The 18291-nt window shown below is 41.0% G+C and overlaps 1 pseudogene; it reads right to left on the bottom strand.

Moving 5' to 3' along the window:
* Window positions 1-2117: 2117 nt before the first annotated feature.
* LOC101098983 lies at window positions 2118-3402 on the bottom strand (annotated as a pseudogene).
* Window positions 3403-18291: the final 14889 nt, after the last annotated feature.

Genomic DNA, 18291 nt, shown 5'->3' with positions numbered 1-18291 from the left:
GACTTTCTCTATCAATTCCCTGTTTCAATTGCATTGATTTCTGTTTTAATTTGTTTTTTTCTTTTGCTTAGTTTGGATTTGATTTGTACTTCTTTTTTCTAGTTTCCTATGGTGGAAGCTTGGATGACTGATTTTACCTCTTACTTCTTTGTCTAATACAGGCGTTCAATGCTATAAATTTCCCACTAAGCACTATTTTACTGCATCCCATAAAATTTGATACGTTGTTTTTTTTTCCCACCTAGTTCACATTTCACTTGTGGTCTCAGTCACTTCAAGCCGCTGTAACAAAAATACCATGGACTGAGTGGCCTAAACAACAAACATTTATCTCTCGCGGCTCTGGAGGCTAAGAAGTCAAGAGATCAAGGCACTAGTAGATTGGTGTTTGGTAAGGACTCACGTCCTGGCTTATAGATATCTTCCTCCCCTGTATCCTCATGACAGAGAGCAAACTATAGTCTCTTTATCTTTTGTTAATTTACACTCTTTTGAAATTTTTTACTCTTTTGTACACTCACACTCTTTTGTTAATTTAAATCAGTTTTATATAAGAATTTCCGACGTTAACCACTCTTATAAAAAGCATCCAAGCACAGGACACAGAACTGCATCAAACAGCATTCTTATGGGTAGCTGACAGACATTAGAACTTCCACCCTTCTTGGCGACACCCCGAGCTCACTGGTGAGCTCTGCTCCCGGAACTCTGCTTCCCAGTACTCCTTCAAAGCACACCACAAGCTCAGTCCATCTTCTCAACCCACCAGCTTCAGTTCACAGGACCACACTTACAGATCAGGAACAGAAGAGAACACACACCATACAGCATTCACAGCAGTTGACAAAAGGGGAGGGGAAATACAAGTATCATTTCACTTAACACATCCAACAAAACTCACTTAAAGTCTTCCAACAGATGTGGATGTCCTTTGAATGCGAAACACATTCATACGTTATCTGCTATTACTGCTCTCTGCACACTCTCACACCAAAGCCACAGGATTGAGAGTCACATCTCGCCAAGTTAAAAAATATCCATTATGCACCACCAAGTCTCTGCACGCGCTCTCTCCTTTTCTCGCTCATGCTAGCCTCTCATGCCTCTGCACCACCATCAATCCCACACAAAGTTTCAAAAGTTCAAACAGCCTTCTGGTTCCATATCACAGCCTTGCGTTCATAGCGTTGATACGACTCCATGAAATAAAGAGTAGTGGATAAAAATGGGACACCCACCATCAAAGATGCAGCCTGTGCAGTGTGATGACGAAGTCTTGAACGAGAGAGCCTGTAGACGGAAGTATTCATATGGCAGAATATTTACAGCACTACTTTCAATGAAGTTGCTTCTTCCATAAACATTTGAAATGAGCTGAACTACAGAGATTAAATGAAGCCTTCGTATTGTACTTTTGCACATGAAGGGAGACAAATGTTAACAAAAAACAAAAATGAAAACGAAAGAACCAAACACTGTGACACCATGATCTCCAAAAGAGATTTTCCTATGGAAAAAATTCCTATGGTGGGGTTCAAATTAAAACAAGGAGAAAACAGTGTAGTTCTAATCAATGGTTTCTATTTTGAATTTTTTTTTTCAACATTTATTTATTTTTGGGACAGAGAGAGACAGAGCGTGAACAGGGGAGGGGCAGAGAGAGAGGGAGACACAGAATCGGAAACAGGCTCCAGGCTCTGAGCCATCAGCCCAGAGCCCGACGCGGGGCTCGAACTCCCGGACCGCGAGATCGTGACCTGGCTGAAGTCGGACGCTTAACCGACTGCGCCACCCAGGCGCCCCAAATGGTTTCTATTTTGAACGTGCAAAGAATTCACTTGACAAGTCCAGGGATAAAATATTCCAGGAGAAACCTTTTGATATCAATTGTAGTGTGTTGGGTTTTTTACCAATCAGGCAAACAGCAGTTCTCTTTCAAACACTCTATATTTCAACCCTTTATGTAACAAAACTTACAAAATTCCTTTAGCTTGTCCTCTTTTTCTAAAGAAAAATGTCAAAAATACTCCTGAATATACTCCACACTGAATAGACCAATTCTGAAAATTCTCGGTACATATGTATTTTACAACATACTTACCATGTGTTTAGAAAAATCTGAATTCCTACCAGTCTATACCAACCCCACCGTCTACATTCCCCAGCCAGAAGATTTAGAATCCGTGCTGGAGCCAAAGCCTCCATTAAAACCGCTGCCTGACCCTGCATCTGATGCGGATCCCCAACCAGTCGCCACACCTGAATCAGAACCACTATAGGAGTTATTTCCAGAACCAAAGGCCCGATTTGGCTCCCTCTGCATGTTGCCTTGGCTTTGGTTATTACCCGATGGGCCTGACTGGTCCTGCTGCCTGGCTAACATGCCCACCATGCCCCAGCTGCTCTGCAGTGCCCCCTGGGCAGCTGCCATCATTGCCGATTAATGCTAAAAGCGCCAAAGTTCATCCCCCCACCCGTATTACCGCCTTGATTGTTTCCCACACCAGCCCCACCTCCTCTGCTGTCACCAAATCCACCCCATTCCCAAAGCCACCTGGATTACCACTAATTCTTCCACTTCTTTCTGTCTATTGCAATTGTGCTTAGGTTCAGCATTGGCTATATGGACGCTGATTCCTTTAATGATCAAGTCCTCTCCACAAAGAGACTGGGCCACCTGATCATCTGCACATGTAACAAAGGCAAACGCCCTGAACGGTTTGGGAATGAAGACGTCTGCCACTTCTCCGTACTGGCAAAAAAACCTGCCGACTCTCATCGGCGGTCATGTCCCCTGTACAGCGCCCAGCAAACACCTCCCTGCTTCTCAAAGGCTCATCTGGGCTTTGCTTAGAATTAGGAAGTTTACGGTCACACCGTGGTGCGTCTATCATATGTCGCCGCGACATTACCTTCACCTGGGTTTCGTATTCCGTAAAACGAACAAAACCAAACCCCTCTGAATGACCAGTTTTAAGATCTTTCTTGACCTGAACCATAAGAGCCTCTCCAAAGGTACTAAAATATTCTCTTAGATCCTGTTCAGCCGTTTTCCACGGGAGACCCAACACTATTAAATCCGATGTTTTCTGGACAGCTCTTTTCACTTACACTGGTGAAGAAGCATCCGTCTCATCCATTTTTCTTCTGTTGACAAAAAGGTAGTTTGTGATCGTTGACAACCTATACCAGATTTCCCCAGCCAGCTTCGGGGGCATGCAGAATTCCTTCTACCAGCCAGACACCTCTCATACACTGAGACACTAGACTCCTCTAGCTCAATCCACAGGCCCCCAGAAACTGGGCTGTAATTGTGGACAGCGGCACTGTCCCATCGTCTTCTGATGGCGTTTCAATGGGCTTGTCATTCTCATCTTTGGTTCCCCGAATACATTCAGACATCTTTTCTTAGTTTTCCGTTAGGCCACTGCTAGGAAGCCTGACAGAGAACCCGAAGCAGCGACAGTTCCAGGAGCAGCCCAGCTACCACTTCGCTCCCACAAAAGGTAGTCTCTTTATCTTCTTGTTAGTAAATTAATCCTATCATGTGGTCTCCAGCCTCAACACCTCATTTAAACTTTACCTCCCAAACCTCCCAAAGGCCCACCTCATACCATTCTTTTGGCGGTTAGGATTTCAACATATGAATTTTGGTGGGACACAGATAGGCAGTCCGTTACCCTTGTGATTTCTTCTTTTGACCTCTGTGTTATTTAGAAGTGTATTTCTTAACTTCTAAACGTATGGAGATGTTTAAGGGATATTTAAATCAATTTCTAGTCCAATGAAACTGTGGTCAGAGAACAGATGCCATAGGATTTCAATCTTTTGGAAATTATCAAGCTTTGCTTTGTGGCTAAGCATGTGATAAACTTGAGAGAAATATTTTTGAGGGCCTGAAAATACGCTATACAACAGTTGTGGAGTTCGGTGTTCTACACAAGCAATTAGATCAAGCGTGTTAATTGTGTTACTCAAACTTCTTGTATTCTTATTGACTTTTTGTTAGAAATTGATTTTTGTAACAATTGTTAAAGCAGATCCATTGCTTGTTTCATCAGTTGCCACAGAGGTATGTTAAATTTCCGACTATGACTATGGATGAATGTGTTTTTTCTTGTAGTTCTGAACATCTTTGATCTGGGTCTTTTGACAACATGTTGTAGGATAAATAACCAGTTTAAAATGGATTCTCTTGCTGGTAAGTTAAACTTCCTCACTGTGAAACATCCCACTTATTTCTAGTAATGCTTATTACCTTAAAGACTATTTTGTCTGGACTTTTCTTTGCTGTCAGGTTTCTGATTGCTGATTCCATCCCTTGCTAGTTAGAAGCCTATACAGATTTTCTATTTCTTTAATGAAGGTTTAGTCTTTGTAGGCTGTTGTTTCTATGAGTTTGTTCATTCTACCCAGGCTATCCACTGTTGCCATACCATAGTTTCTCATACTCTTTTATAATCCTTCTTAGTTCTGTAAAATCAGTATAAATATCCCCACTTTCATTTCTGAATTTAGTTTTTTGAGCCTTCACTCATTTTTTTCTTCACCAAACTAGCTAAAGGTTTGTCAAAGTTGTCAATCTTTTCCAAGAAACAACTCTTGCTTTCACTTGATTTTCTCTATTATTTTTTGATACTCTCTTTTATTTATCTTTGCTCTAATCTTTATCATTTCCTTCCATCTAATAGATTTAGGTATAGTTTATTCTTCTTTCTCTAGTTCTCTAAGGTATAAAGTTAGGTTGGTGATTTGGAATCTTTTTAATGGAAGCATCTACAGCTGTATGTTTCCTTTTTTTTTTTTTTTTAAATTTTTTTTTTTCAACGTTTATTCATTTTTGGGACAGAGAGAGACAGAGCATGAACGGGCAAGGGGCAGAGAGAGAGGGAGACACAGAATCGGAAACAGGCTCCAGGCTCTGAGCCATCAGCCCAGAGCTCGACGCGGGGCTCGAACTCCCGGACCGCGAGATCGTGACCTGGCTGAAGTCGGACGCTCAACCGACTGCGTCACCCAGGCGCCCCTGTATGTTTCCTTCTTGGCACTACTTTGACTACACTTCAATTTTTTGTCTGTTGTATTTTCATTTTAATTTATCTCAACATATTTTCTGATTTACCTTGTCACTTCTTCCTTGACCCATTTGATTGTGTCAGTGTGTTGTTTAATTTCTACATATTTGTAAATTTTCCTTCTGTCATTGGTTTCATTTCATTCCATTATGATAAGGAAAGATACTTTGTACAATTTCAGTCTTTTAAAATTTATTAAAAATTGTTTTATGGCCTAACAATTGATAACCTGGAGAATGTTCCATGTGTGCTTGAGAAAATTGTGTATTCTGATATTGTTGGGTGGCATATTCTTTATATGCCTATTAGGTCCACAGTGTTAAGTCCTCTGTTTCTGCAATAGAATATTTATGACCCCCTCAAATTCATATATTGAAGTCCTAATCCCAGTGTGATGGTATTAGGAGGTGGGGCCTTAGGGATGTGATTAGGTCATGAGGTTGGAGTCCTCAAAAAATGGGATTAGTATCCTTATTAAAGAAACCTCAGAGAGCTCCCTTTCTCTTTCTGCCTTGGATGTTGTGAGAAGATGGCCATCTATCAATCAAGAAGCATGCTCCCCAGACACTAAATCTGTCAGTACCTTGATCTTGAACTTTCAGCCTTTAGAACTGTGAGAAATAAATTTCTATTGTTTATAAGCCATCCAGTCTATGGTACTCTGTTATACCAGCCCAAATGGATGGAGACAGTTTCCTTACTGCTTTTCTGTTTGTTCAGTCTTGACACTAGGGTATTAAGGTCTCCTAGTATCCTTGTAGAGCTATCTGTTTCTCCCTTCAATGCTGTCAATATTTGATTCATGTGTTTTGGAACTCTGTTGTCTTGTGCTTATTTATAATTGTTATATCTTCTTGGTGAATTGACCCTTTTCTCAATATATAATGCCCTTGTCCCTTATAACAGTTTTTGACTTAAAGTCTACTTTGTCTGATATTAGTCTAGCCACCCCTGCTCTCTTTTTGACTATTTGCTCAGAATACCTTTTTCCATCATTTCACTGTCAACCTAAGTGTGTCTTTAGATATAAAGAGAGTCTCTTTAGAGACTGTCCTTGAATTCTGCTTTGTTTTTTTTAATCCATTCTTCCGAACTATGTCCTTTTCTTGGGGAGTTTAGTCCACTTATATTTAAAGTACTTACTGACAAGAAAGGATTTAAGCTCGCCATGATATTATTTGTTTTCTATATGCCTTTAGAATTTTTGTCCGTCATTTCCTCCATTACTGCTTTCTTTTGTGTTTAGTTGATTTTTTTTGTAGCAACATGTTTTGATTCCCTTATGTCCTTTTGTGTATTTTCTATAGATATTTGCTTTGTGGTTACTGTGGGCTTACATATAACATCTTAAAGTTATAACGATCTATTTTAAACTGATACTCAACTTTAATTGCATACAAAGGCTGTATTCTTTTATAGCTCTTCCTCCCCATTTGATGTTATCAGTGTCACAAATGACATCTCTATATACTGTGTATTAATTAACATAGATTTATAATTATTTTATGCAGTTGTCTTTCAAATCTTGTACAAAATGAAAATTGAAGTTACAAACTAAGATAACAATACTAACTTTTATATCTGCCCATGAATTTATATATTCATACAGCTTCAAGTTACAGTATTTCATTTCATACTGAAGAACTCCCCTTAGCATTTCTTTTAGGCCAGATCTGGTAGTAATGAACTCTCTCAGCTTTTGTTTATCTGGGAATGTGTTACTTCCTCCCTCACTTTCTTAAATTGTTTATTTTAGAGAGAGTGAGCACAAGTGGGGGCGGGGGGAAGAGAGAGAGGGAGACAGAGGATCCGAAGCAGGCTTTGTGCTGACAGCAGCTAGCCTGACATGGGGCTTGAACTCTTGAACCATGAGCTGGATCATGACCTGAACCTAAGTCAGACACTCAACCACCCTACTTCCTCCCTCATTTTTGAAGGACGGTTTTGCAGATATAGAATTCTTGGCTGACATGGTTTTTTTTTTCCTTTCAGCACATACCCTTAATATATTCCTACCACCTTCTGGCCTTCAAGGTTTCTGAAGAAAAATTGGTTGATAATCTTACTGAGGATTCCTTATATGTGATGTGTTGCTTCTCTCTGCTTTCAAGATTCTCTCTTTGTCTTTGACCTCAAAAGTTTGATTATAATGTGTTTCAGGGTGGCATATTTGTGTTTCTCTTACTTGGAGTTTGTTGAGATTGTTGGATTTGTAAGTTCATATCTTTTATCATATTAGGGGAGTTTTGTCCCAAGGTTTTTCTTCAAAAAATCTTTCTTCTCCTTCCTTTCTTCTTTTTCTGGGACTCTCATGCATACGTTGGTACACTGATGTTGCCTCACAAGTCCCTTAAGCCCTGTTCATTTTTCTTCATTCTTTTTTTCTTTCTGCTCATCATAAGAATCTCAGTTGTCCTAAATTCAAGTTTTCTGTTTTCTTCTATTGATTCATATCCGCTGTTGAACCCCTGTAGTGATTTTTTTTTAATTTTTTTTTCAACTTTTATTTATTTTTGGGACAGGGAGAGAGAGAGAGAGAGAGAGAGAGAGAGAGAGAGAGAGAGCATGAACGGGGAAGGGGCAGAGAGAGAGGGAGACACAGAATCGGAAGCAGGCTCCAGGCTCTAAGCCATCAGCCCAGAGCCCGACGCGGGGCTCGAACTCACAGACCGCGAGATCGTGACCTGGCTGAAGTCGGACGCTTAACCGACTGCGCCACCCAGGCGCCCCTGTAGTGATTTTTTTTTTTTAATATCAGTTATTGTACTATTCAGCTCTAGAATTTCTGTTTGGTTCCTTTTTATATTTTCTATCTCTTTGTTGATATTCTCATTTTGTTCATATATTGTTTTCCTGATTTCCTTTAGTTCTTTGTCCATTTTTTCCCCTGGGCCTTTGAGCATATTTAAAACAGATGTTTTAAAGTCTTTGTCTGGGAAGCCTGATGTCTGGGCTTCCATGGGGACAGTTTCTGTCAATTTTTTTTATTCCTTTGAATGAGTCATATTTCTCTGTTTCTTTGTGTGTCTCGTGAATTTTTGTTGTTTAAAATTGGATATTTGATTATTATAATCTGGTAACTCTGGAAATGGTGTTTCAGATTCCCTTTCCCAGGATTCACTGTTTACTTCCCCAGGATTCACATTCTATTTTGTTGTTTTGTAATTGTTGAAAGCTATAATAGCTTTGTTTTGAGACTTTTACAGACTATTTTTGGAAGGATGAGCTCATTTAAGTCTCTGTTTTTGAAATTCATGTTTGGCTAATGTTTTGATGGAGGTTCCCTTGAAAGCCAGGAACAAACAAATAAACAACACACACATATACACACACAAATACACACACACTCAGAGAGAGAAAGAAGAGAAGAGACAGAGACGGAGATAGAGAGATCAACAGGGAGACAACAGCCATGTTTCCCAGTCTTTGAAGACTGGATCTGTACTGAGGCAGTTTTTACAGATTAGCTATACTTGCTCTGAGCCGAGGGATCAGCCTATGGTGAAAATTTAAAGTCTTGTCAAGACTTTTCTGAGAACGGATTTTTCTGGGCATACAGGTGACTTCTAAATTCCTCCATATATATGGTTGCTTTTGAATGTCCTCATTTTCCAGGGTCTCACCTCAGTTTGTTCTCAGGGCTTTTGATGCTGTATTGTATGTCTCCACCTAGAATCTCTTGCCCAGGCTGGGGGGGGGGGGGGGGGGGCAGGGGGGGGAGGGGTGTCTGTGGGATTAAAGTCCCTTTATAACCTTTACTAGCAGGGCTCACCGGTTTCTCCAACCACAGTCCAAAGTATATAAGACAGAAAGGAGTGTGTCAGTCATATCAGAACTGAATACATAATAATTTTCAGGTAAGGTTTGTTCTGCTCCCTTTGGTTCAAGATGGTGAACTAGGTTTCTGAGTGCTGAAAACCCAGACTGTCATCACTGCATCAGGGAGGTGGTGGGACAAAGATACCACAAAAGTACCACAGTGCTTTCCTATAGTTTTGAAGATTTTTTTCTTGATTAGGCATGGTTGGTTTAATTGTTTTCAAAGCTCCTACAAAGTTTATTCAAATAGCTTTTTTTTTTTTTATGGTTTGTGGAGAAACAAAATCACGGAGCTTCCAAGTCTTCTATTTTTCTGACATAACTCCAATTTTATTGGTTTTTATTCCTCCTGTGATCTACAGCCTTCTTTCTGGAATCATTTTGTGTGTGTGTGTGTGTGTGTGTGTGTGTGACAAATGCCTTTTAGTATTTCTTACTGCAATGGACCAGAGGTTATTAATTTTCTCACCTTTGTCTTTTTTTTTTACACGTTTTATTTTTATTTTTGAGAGAGAGACAGAGACTGAGACAGAGTGTGAGAGGGGGAGGAGCAGAGAGAGAGGGAGACACAGAATCCAAAGCAGGCTCCAGGCTCTGAGCTGTCAGCACAGAACCCGACGCGAGGCTTGAACTCACACACTGCGAGATCATGACCTGAACCGAAGTCAGATGCTTAAACCAACTGATCCACTCAGGTGCCCCTCTCACTTTTCTCTTAAATTTTTTTTTTTCAACGTTTATTTATTTTTGGGACAGAGAGAGACAGAGCATGAACGGGGGAGGGTCAGAGAGAGAGGGAGACACAGAATCGGAAACAGGCTCCAGGCTCTGAGCCATCAGCCCAGAGCCTGACGCGGGGCTCGAACTCACGGACCGCGAGATCGTGACCTGGCTGAAGTCGGACGCTTAACCGACTGCGCCACCCAGGCGCCCCTCACTTTTCTCTTAAGTAAAGGTCTTTATTTAACATTTGTATTCCAAAAAGATATTTTGTTAGTTTCGACTTGAGGATTGGCAGATATTTTCAACCAGCATTGGAAAATATCATTCCATTTTCTCCTAGCTTCCATTGTTTCTTTTGAAAGGTCGTCTATTTTGGAAACACTTTACCAACTGTTTTTTCAGATATTCCATCTGACACATTTGTTCTTTCCATCTGAGACTCTGGTTACATGTATGTTGTACTTTCTTGATCTATCTTCTATGTCTTTTATGCTCACTTAGGAATTTTCTGTTTATTTATCTCTCTACAATCTAATATGGATATTTTCTTCTAACCTATCTTCTAGTTCATTAACTCTCTCTTCAGTTTTCTGCAATCAGATATATAATCTGTCTATTGAGTTCTTAATTTTTCAGTTTTATAGTTGGTAAGTTCTCTGCACAAATTCTCAATCTTTTATCTATTTTGAATATATCATAGCTATTTTAAAGTCTGTGTCTTACAGCTTATTATTTGAAGCCCTTGTGGGTGTGATTCAACTGCACATTGGTTTTCTTTCATGGTTTTTTTGTCTCCTCACATGCCTGATTAATTTGAATTACAGGATATATATGTAGGTTAAACATTGTAGCAATAATTTAGGGCCTCAGAAAATGACCGTATTTCTCCAGAAAGAATTTGGACTAGCTTTGGGCAGGAAACCAGGGTCCCAGTAATCTCTGAACACTCTAATCGAATTTCAGACATTACTTGAATTTAGGCTTCAAAATATCTGTAAGTCAGTCTACTTCCAGTTCATAAGAAGTAGTCCTTTGGAGACCTAATCAAAACATGGTGGATTATCAAGACCTTCCTTATCAGGTCTTGGAAAAATTGTTGTCTTCGGTTTTGTATTCCTGGTCTTGTGAGGCTGTCAAAAACACTGCTCAGCTTAGAAGCCTCTCAGTTGTCTCTTCCTGAATCAGCAGACACTACCAGGAGAAAACAGCCTCTGTGCCCCTCTGGTTTTTGTCTTCCCTTGAATCTTGACCTCTTTCCTTGCCTCTTTCCTAGCCATCTGATGCCTCCAAACAAACAAAAATTTGTGTCCAGTTTTTCTAGTTGTCTTCAAAAGGAGACTTACTTCCAAAGGGAGACTAGTTTCTAGTTCATGCTAGAAATGGAAGTTGCCAATTCATTTCTACCACATTTTTTTTTATTTGCAATTGTTGCTAATCTCTGACCTTATTCAAGAAGTATAGTGAGAATGGATATGGGAACTAGAGAGAATTTTAGTGCGCATTTAAGGCTTAATAATAAAAGCAGTTAAACATGCATTGAGCTCTTGCTAGAGCCAGATATTATTCTTAGTTTTCCATGCACTTATGCCTTTAGCTTCTAGAGAGAAATTTTATGCAAAGCCAAGGTATTTTCTCCAGTAAGGAGTAATCATTGAAGTGGGAATCTCTCTAAAAATGGCACAGTTCTTGATCTATAGTTTGTTGATCGCATTCAGTGACTAGCTCAAGACTTGGTCATGGTAGTTAGGCCACAAAATTTGTGGAATAAATGAATTAATAAAGGACGTTGGAATGTAACTGAACTATTGAACTATTATTGAGTTACACTTTAAAGAAGCATTTGTAGGCACAATTGAAGATGCGTAGAAGCATCTAATCAGGGGTGTTCTTAGGCATGATTTAAATGCTGGCTCACAATAATGCAGCTGTTTATTCTCTATTCTCTGTAACCATTTAGCTCAGCAAAGTTGTGTCACAGTAAGCATTGCTTCTAAGCCAGGAGCTTGTCACACATAAACCTGGCTTGCAATTAAGATTAAATATTGCTCATAAGTATCCATCTGTCTTGGAAGGGTTAGCTGTTCACCTACCTCAGGAGGTTCCAGGGAGCAATGTGAATATGTCATTTTAAAAACTGTCCCAATTTTGAAGTAACACTGTGTGCAATTAAAAATATTATACATAATTTTAGTCCAAAAGATTCAGCCAACTGCTGAGGTGTTGGGAAGATAATCCTCTCCAACATAAAGTTCTCCTGTTATATGTTATTTCATTATTTTTTTGTTAGAATTGTATAGCTATTTTTCTCTAAAAATCTTCAAGGTACTCCCATAGGACTCTTTTAAATGTGTCTCTTCTCATGTAAAGTTGTAAATGAGGGAAGTATGGCAGACTACAGAAAGGGGAAAGGAGAAAAAAAGAAAATGAGAGAAAGAAAGGTTCAGGAGGGACTTTGGAAGAACAGTGTGCACTCTTCCGTACATTATACACAAAAAAAGTTACATAGCAATAGACATCACCTTGGTGGTAGCAGACTAGCTTTTCATAAAATTAAAGATCTCTATTTAATGACCTCATTTACTGACTCTGTGGTAATTTTAAAGCATGTCACAAGTTCTTGGACACTCCTTCCACTGGGTGGTGCAGTCTGTGTCTTCTCTCCTTGAACCTGGGTGGGCCTTTGGACCGCCTCCATCAGTGGAGCAAAATGCCATGTACTACTGCTCTCGTTCTCTTGGGGCAATTGTGCTTAGAACTCAGCCACCATGTTGTGAGGAAGCCAATGTAGCCACATGGAGAGGTCATGGAAGGTGTTGCAACAACCCCAGCCAACAACCTTGGTTAAGCTCTCAGCCGACAGCTAACATCAACAACCAGACATGTGAGTAAGTGAGCCTTCATATATTTCCAGCCCTCAGCATTGAGTATTCCTAGCAGAGGCCCCAGACGTTATGGAGCAGACACAAGCCATCCCACTGTGTTCTCTCTGGATTCCGGACCTGCCAAATCTGTGACTATAATAAAATGATTGTTTTATGCCACTACGTTTGGGGAAGTAGGCTGTACAGCAATAGATAAGTAGAACTCACTCATAGTTGAGGACTAGAAACTGGGCACCGCCTACTTTTCCTGGCTCATCTTCCATTGTTCTTCCTATCCTCACCTGTACCATAGTCCTTTATTCTCTCCTCACTCTGCCCCTGCCCGGTCTGCTCTTCTTTACAAGGCCATCTCACGCACTTTCACCTTCCCCAGGGTTTTGCTAATGCCGTTTCCCCTTCCTGAGCTTCACCACTACTAAGACCTGGTTCAAGTCCCATTTGGGCTTCTCAATAGCAGAGTAATCAATCCCTCTAACCTTTATCAGAAAAATAGGAATCAAAATAGAACCTATTTATAGATTAAATGGCTAAAGTATATAAAGTGCTTAGTTCCTGACACATGGTAAACACTCAGTAAGTGTTAGCTCTTATTATACGTTCTTCCTATTCTTGTTAAGTGAGTTTTCTATTGAAAAGTTAAGGCTTAAATGAAACTTTTGTCTTTTAAGTCTCAGCTCGTATGTCAATTCCTCTGTAAAGACATCCCCATTTACCAGAAAAAAACTCAATTGCTCCTTCCATTATGCTTCCCAGTACTCTTCACATTCTTCTATTTTGACTTTGACAAGTAACTTATTGTATATGTGACCCCCCCACCTTAGACTCCACATTCCTCAAGGGAAATGTTTAAGGCAAAGACCTCACAAAAATAAAGAATATCCTTGTCTCTTGTGTAAGTATATGTGTGTATGTGTGTGTGTGTATTTGATATATATGTACATCAAATACCATAATGAGGAAAGGAAAGTGAAGAATAAATACATGACTATAGGACAAGACTCAAGAATTTCTAGAATTTGGGTCCCTGCCAGGGAATTCTCTCCACTCACAAGACTTAAATTTTCCCACTTTTTTGAGGATATGTAAATGAATTGTGAAAGCCATGTAAGGGGAAATGTACATTCTTCATTAGTTCATAATTGTCCACTGTGTACCAGCCACGGTAGTGGGTGCTATACTGCTTAGACTCCATGGTCCATCAAAATACGTACCCCCTTGCGAATACCCACAACTGCAGTGCCCAAGGATGAACCTAACTGTGCCAGGACTAGAGGAGTTGAGTGCTGCTAGAGAATATCACGCAACTGAGCTGACCGGATGCACTTTAATTTCATCTCTAACTGCAAGTGGGCATTCACTACCGCTCACCTATCTTACTTTTTCTAGCTTCCCACTCCCTAAAATGACTTTCTCTTTCCTCAGACCTCCTATATCCCTGGCCTTCCTTCCTGCTAAGCAGATGACCTCACTTCAGATTTCATTAGTAAATATAAATAACAGCAGTGGGGATTCACTTGTCTTTCTACACCTCTCCCCAAAGACCAGCACTTGCCCCTGTTTCCTCCTCTGTTAACATGCAAGGTGTATCCTTCCCCCTATCAAAGGCCAGTTCCTCCCACTGTGTTCTGGATCCACCTAGAGTCTTCTACCTTCTGGTTTCCCCTTTCTTTTCATGCTTCCCCAATCTCTTTGTCCATTGGCTCATTCCCATGACAACATAACCATGCTCCAGTATTTCCCATCTTCTTGACTTCACATTCTGTACCCTTTCTTCTACTGCCTTATTTTTCGGCTCCCTTCTCAGGAAAGTGTCTTCAAAATAGTTGCTATATTTGTTGTCTCTGCTGCTTCTCTCACCACTCCCTCCTGGGTTGACTCCAATCTGGATTCGCTTTGCATGCTCTTCACTGACCGTTCTTGTGAGGTTGACCAATGGATGCTTCTGTTTTCATTTAAAATTCACAATAGCATTTGGTTCCCTCAAGATCTTCCTTCTTTTTGGCTTCTGGGACATTACTTATTCCTGGTTTTCCTCGGTCACGCTGACTGCTCCTCTTCAGTGTCCGTGGCTAGCCTAACTTCCCTGCCCTACCTCCAAGTATTAGAGTTTCCTAAGGTTCCATAGACCTCTTCTTTACTTGTCCTTTCTCATTTCTCCCTAGGTCATGTCATCTATTGTCCTGGGTTTAAAGAACATCTTTATACTAATGAATTCTAAATCACCGGCCCAGACGTCTCTGAGTCCCCAGACTTGCATCTCCCAACTGCCTTTCTAATATTTCCATGTAGATAGTCCTTAGACATCTCAAGTTTAACATGCGCCAAAGGAATCTCAGCCCCCTCCCTGCTTCCCCTCCCAATCTCATCTTCCCCATCTTAGTAAACAGCACCACTTTCCACACCAGCTGCCAAAGCCAATAACATGAAATTCATTCTTGACTCTACCAAATGCCGTCTCCTTCCAAAATATACTTATGTCTATCTCCACAGATGCCTGACTCAGATAGGCACTCTATAAATATTTGTTTAATGAACAAATGAAGAGGAAAGAGGTTTATGTTTGCCCACCAGAGAAACATGGAACAGGTTCCTGGGAGTCTTATGGATGAGAAGTCAGTGTTCCTGTTGTCAACAGGATAAGAACACACTGGAGTTAAAGCACACTGGAAAGAAGTGAGAAAAATATTTCTCCAGCTTCTGGGAGAGAAAGGAAACTTGCCTGGGGGTAGATAAGAGTCCAGGTGGCTAGACCATTTTGAGTCCCTATGCTGTGGTGTGCAGGAAGGAACACTCACACAGAATAGGCAAGAAACTCTTGGAGGGCACTCCTTGAGAATTTTTCCCAACTTTCCTCATGGAAGACTTTGTAAACTTAGAGAGCAAAGCAACCCTTTGGGGGACTACTGAAAGGGCTATAGCATCTTAAGAAGGGCTATAGCAACTTAAGAAGGGCTATAGCATCAGAGGTGCTCTGAAGTAGGTAGCATGGAAGTCAACAGCAGAGTCAGTGGCAGTAACAAAGCAGCAGGGGAGATTTAGAAGCTACTGAGCATTCCTGCCAGGGAAAGGAGGTGAAGGTGACCATGTTCTCAAGTTGCAATAGGCACTCTTACACACACACACACACACACACACACACACACACACAGCTTTTGTCAAAAATGGGAAAAGCAGCATCTTCTATCACCCTTTTGGGGAGTCATTACACGTATTTGTATTATAAATACTCCAAGATGTCCTGCAGTAGAGAAAATGGTGAAACTTTATTTCATGCAGCATGTTCCAAACATGTTTGGTCTCAGAGCCCTTTGTCATGGAATACCTAATGTCACTGCCCCCTACTGTTCCACGAACAGAGGATTGATGGCAGGGAGGACATGTTTCCTTAGCTGTGGACTTAGACTCAGGGTGTCCCAGAGAGTTATCTACAAGGGGTCTGCAAATCCCTGTGTGCACCAAACCCTGAATCAATAACAGCACCTAAACACACATGGCTACTGAAAAAAAATTAAGTCAATATCTGTAATTTTAAAAATACTAATTCCTAATCACTCAATGCTAAACCTATAACTGTGATCCTATATGTGGGAGTATGAAGAAGAATTTCTCATTAAAAAGGGATCTTTAGGGGTGCCTGGGTGGCTCAGTTGGTTAAGCGTCCGACTTTGGCTCAGGTCATGATCTCACGGTTCGTGAGTTTGAGCCCTGTGCCAGGCTCTGTGCTGATGGCTCAGAGCCTGGAGCCTGCTTCCGATTCTGTGTCGCCCTTTCTCTCTGCCCCTCCCCAGCTTGCACTCTGTCTCTCTCTCTCTCTCTCTCTCTCTCTCTCTCTCTCTCTCTCTCAAAAATAAACATTAAAAAAAAATTTTAAGGGATCTTTATAAGTAAAGATTTGTGGGTCAACCATCCTTAAAATGACTTTGATCCTATAAATAATAATGGCTAACATATTTTGGTGCTTAATATGCTCAGGGACTATTCTAAGTACTTTCTCCAGATCGTCTCATTTAATCCTTACCGCAATCCTATGAAGCAGGTACTGTTATTACCATCCTCATGGAGAAAAGTGAGGTTTAGTGACATTAAGTGCCACAATCTGTTGAAGGCCACACAATATAAAGTGGTGGAGTTGGTATTTGATCCCAGGAGCCTGACTCCAGAGCCTATAGCTTAACTGTTAGGCTATGTGGCCCTCATCAGGGCAACCTGTCCTGAAGGGAATGGAGCACAAGCCATGTGTCTGAGCTTTTTTTTCAGGTAAGAATGGAGGCTTTTGTGTCCTGTTTCACGGCAGCCATTCTGTTCCTACGTGTTCCTGAGGAACGTCTCTGTGCCCCTCTCCTCCACAAGACCACACTCTCCCCTTTTCTCCATTAATTTCAATATTTAAAAAGAGAATGCAGTCCAGCATTTTGAGGAAAACGAAGACGTGAAAGAAGGGACCTTTCCTCACACGTTTCCCCCGTGAAATCCCATCCATCTCCCCAGTAGTTCACCAGGATTTGGCTCAAAAAGAATTGGGGAAGAAAGGAAGGACAGGGTTATGACGCAAGATAGTCTGGCAGGAGGGAAGTGTCACTGTAGCTCTCCTAAAAGAGGGGAGCGTGCCTGGTTCAGAACTGAGGCCTATCACTGCACCGTTGGTCATCATGCTGAATTATGTGCCCTCTTCTCAGTCAGGGACAAGGCATCTGATTTGCATGAGTTAAGATATACCTTTGAACCTATGGCAAATGTTAATCTATATAATTTTTTTAAGCAGAAACACCAGAGAGCAAAAGTCAGAAAGTGTAATGACGGTCCTTCGTGCCTAACAATGACAATGATTGCGGAAGTGCTTGAGTCCTTGACTCTCTGCCCCATAAATTATCTGCTGCGTGCTGCGTCTTAATGTCTCATGTTGGCGCTGCTCTGCCCGCTCTCTCGGCATATGGAAGAGACTGTTGCTCACACGTAAACAATGGCAACCCATCCCAGAGAGCATCCCACCAGGCAAATGGAACATCAAACTGCTTTCCTGAACTGTTTTTCTTTTAGCAAGTTATTCTCCAGAGTTTCCCCTGCATGTCTCAAGCACACTTCAATACCTCACCCCCTGAGGTGCAATACTATATTATAAATGATATACTGGGAAAACACTTACTTAGGGTCTAGTTGGGAGGTAACAATTTAACTGCCTTTTTAAGAGCTGCATTTTGACATGCATGTAGGGAGGGTCTATGGGAGAAGCAAACCTTGAGACTCGTCTGCTTTATGCTAATCTAGCCTTAGACCACCCAGAGGGACAATCCTACATAATTTCTCTTATAGATTAGTAGGCAACACTATATTGTATACATGTATATACCTAGGTGTATTCTCCCAGCTAAAAGCAGGGTGAAAGAAGAAGGAAAAACAAAGGCAGGAACAAAGATGACTCCAAGTTGAGGCTTAAAACAAGTGCACAGTGACAACAGCTTGTAGACCTCACGCTGAGCTTTCCAGATATGGGTTCAGAGAAGGGAAGGAACCTCGTCCGTTTATAGTATCCACAGGATAAAACCAATTGCTCAAGGGATTTTTAGCTATTTTTGGCACCAAAATCAGGGGGGTTTCCCTAGAGGCCTGGTAAAATGGGACACCATATGATGCGTGAACATCATACCCAAACGTTCTCTTACAGTGGAGTCAGTGAGGTTCATTGGGCTGTTTCTCATAAAGATCCTCCAGCTCAGCCAGAAGCATCTTCACCAAAGGGTAATTCCGTGAGAATAATTCTACAGAGGCCCGGTCTAGTCCATATAACCAGCCCT

This window comes from Felis catus, chromosome D1, assembly GCF_018350175.1.
Source record: "Felis catus isolate Fca126 chromosome D1, F.catus_Fca126_mat1.0, whole genome shotgun sequence".
Lineage (NCBI taxonomy): Eukaryota > Metazoa > Chordata > Mammalia > Carnivora > Felidae > Felis > Felis catus.
Note: the sequence above shows the minus strand (reverse complement) of the source record. Positions and strands in the feature narration are given on the sequence as shown.